The following is a 3209-nucleotide window of genomic DNA, read 5'->3' as shown; positions in this document are numbered from 1 at the left end:
GTGTGTGTGTGTGTGTGTGTGTGTGTGTGTGTGAGAGAGAGAGAGAGAGAGAGAGAGAGAGAGAGCATGCGTGTGTGCATGCTTGGGTGCGTGCGTGCGCGTGCGCATGCATGCTTGAGAGCGTGCGTGTGTGTGTGTGAGTGTGTACTGTATGTGTGTGTGTGGAGTGATGAGAAGATACTGTGAGCTGCAATTTGAGACACATGATCAGCCCATGAGAGAGAGAGAGAGGCTGCAAGGTGAAATACAACCAAGTCCAATTAGAGCCACTCACACACACACACACACACACACACACACACACACACACACACACACACACACACACACACACACACACACACACACACACACACACACACACACACACAACCATCCAACACCGAACCAAGCTTCTTCCACTTGCATCCAGTCAAGCGAACGCCACAGAACAACAAGCCTCTTTCAGAACTCTCAGCAGGCTACATCTTTTGACAAGGCCACATTTCGTTCATGGGGAGCTGCTGCAATGGGGATTATTACTGGAAGCCGATGACGGCGTAAACACACACAGGACCTACATGGTACTCGGTCGTCCTGGGCATCGCCTGAAGAGAAAACCAGGGAGAGATCATAATGAGGTGGGTGCCTTTAGTTGCTGAAAGTGGTCTTAGTCCGTTTTTGTATTATTATATTATATTATATTATATTAGGCCTATATTATATTATATTATATTATATTATATTATATTATATTATATTATATTGAAGTTGGTGACCCTATAGATGGTGATTTTACTGTAGTAGTTTTGGTCTAATATGTGAGAAATGGCCAATGCATTAACTTCTTTACTTTTTTGTAATTTCCTCGTTATGGTTTCTGCTGTGTTTTGGTGCTTTGTATTAAATAGTCTGTGTATGGAATATGATTTTACAAATGAACTCAGGTAGCTGGCCTTGCTTTAATTCGAGGTCTGAGAAATGACCAGTGCTGGTATTCGTTGACTTTTACAAGAGATTAGTAGTCTTCAGTGGGGTGTGTGATACACAGAATTTGTTGAATGTGTCTTACAGCAGCTGAGACTATAAGGAATGGGTGATGGGTTTCATTTATAAGCTGTTTTACACTTATATGGATATTTTGGAAAATGCATTGGTTTTGGCATCTCAGAGTGAGCATTTCAAAACTCAAAACTTCAAACTTCAAAAAATGTCCCATTTAGGGGTCTAAAACACACCTGTCATTATTGAGTTTTTATTCTTATCGTCATGTCGTGTTTATTTGTAAACGTATAAAAACATATCAGCATTTAGAAATATATCTGCATACGTGTAACCAGCAGCACCTTATGATAATGTTGGCAATGTTGATCTTGGTGGTACGGTATAACGGTTGAAGATGCTGTAGCCTGGCTCTCGCTGATGGTGCGTTTGTGTAGCTCTGGAGCCCCCTGGTGGAGAGCTGTGGAGAGCTACACAAACTTCGGTGCGTTTGTGTACAGATCTTAGTTTTGATCATGTGGGTGAGGTGTGACAAGTGTGAGTGCAAAATTCAATTTCATTCTGCTCAGTTTCAAGTGAATAGAATTGATGCCACTTGTAACTCTTCTACTTTTGCATAGGCAAGTATTTTGCAAACTAAAAAAACAAACACATGAATGCACAAACACATGAACAAGCCCAGCCAAAAACATTACCTCCTTGTTGGAGGTAAATAGGCCTGCTAGTAAGCATTTAATGGTGGTATATATGGTACTCCCATTATATCATTGTCAATCTAATGATCACTCTATAAAATTGGGTTCCATTGTGGGTAATAGCTCATCAGTCGTCATTACAGAGAAGTCTATATCAATATAATAAATAAAATAAAACAACAGAACAATAATGAGAAATGTAACACAGGCAATGGATTTGTACTTTCCATATGGAAAGCTCGCAGTTTTAGGATTTAGAAATGGTTCTGTGGAGTTTTTTTTTTTAAAAAAGCTCACAATATAAAAAAAATAAAATAAAAAATGTTACAGTGCATACAGTGATGTCATCATGACCATATTACATATCCTACAATCCAGACACCATTGACTAAAACATTTCACAGATACAAGTATGATTAGAGAGGAGTTCATTCAGAGAATGATTCGTATGAAATTAATGTATGTTTGTGTTGAGCTGAAACAATTTAGACACTTTGAGCAGCAAGTCAGCAGGCCTCCTCCTGAATATGGGCTGTCCAACAAAGAAATTGACAGCTGTCCCAGTACTATACACAGATACCACAGTATAAAAGGTGAAAGCATCCATATATACAGCTCCAGCAGTGCCCAATAAATGGCACAGTATAAAGAATGCACAGAAAGCTAAGTTGAGGAGTCCTTGCACGGTGCCCAGCCTGGTCACCCTGACTTGGCTTTGCAACGACCCGGTGCAACGGCTTGTGGTCGATTCCATATTCTTCATGTGATGCCTCAGGTAGCGCACGGTGACAATGCAGGCTATCATCATCGCAATGCTGCTTAGGAGAATATACGCCACTCGAGTGAAGTAAAACACATTCAGCAGCGTCACAAACTCTGTTGTGTTTGAGTTCACCAGGGTGCCGTTTATGTTGTCATGTGGCACATGGCCAAGAGTGCGGTGAACATACCTCATGACCATGTCGACGAGGAATAGCAGCTTGTCCAAGGTCATCACGGTGTAGACTGTCCACTTGATGTTCTTCTTCAACCAAGTGGTAAATATGCCACAGGGTGGTACGATTTGGGTGTAGTAGAAGAGGCCTAACCACACAACTGTAGTCAAGGAGCACATGATCAGGAAAAAGAGAACAGTCCACAAAACAACACGTCCAGCGACGTGGAAAATGGAGGCAAGGATGCTGACATGAAACGTGGCCATGAGTGCCACAAAAGACTCCAGCAGGAGCTTCAGCGGTTGCTTGAGAGGTTTTGTGCCGTCTTGCCCGAAAGACAGACACAAGGCAAAGAAATAATAGGCAAACAGGTTGCAGATGGACACGCACCCGTTCAGCACTTTGTAACAAAGTTCGCTCATCAGAATTTCCATGGCAAATTCGCAGCGTCTCAGCCAACTCTGCTGTGAGCAGAACCTCAGGTTGGCATCCTCTTAAGTAGACCAGCTTCTCTGTGGCATTTCCATAACTCATCCTATATTTCTCTGCAGTGATTGCTTATGAAAAGCAGATGAAATATGCCATGGCCAACTTTGCA

This window comes from Engraulis encrasicolus, chromosome 13 (genome assembly GCF_034702125.1).
Source record: "Engraulis encrasicolus isolate BLACKSEA-1 chromosome 13, IST_EnEncr_1.0, whole genome shotgun sequence".
NCBI classification, from domain to species: domain Eukaryota; kingdom Metazoa; phylum Chordata; class Actinopteri; order Clupeiformes; family Engraulidae; genus Engraulis; species Engraulis encrasicolus.
Note: the sequence above shows the minus strand (reverse complement) of the source record.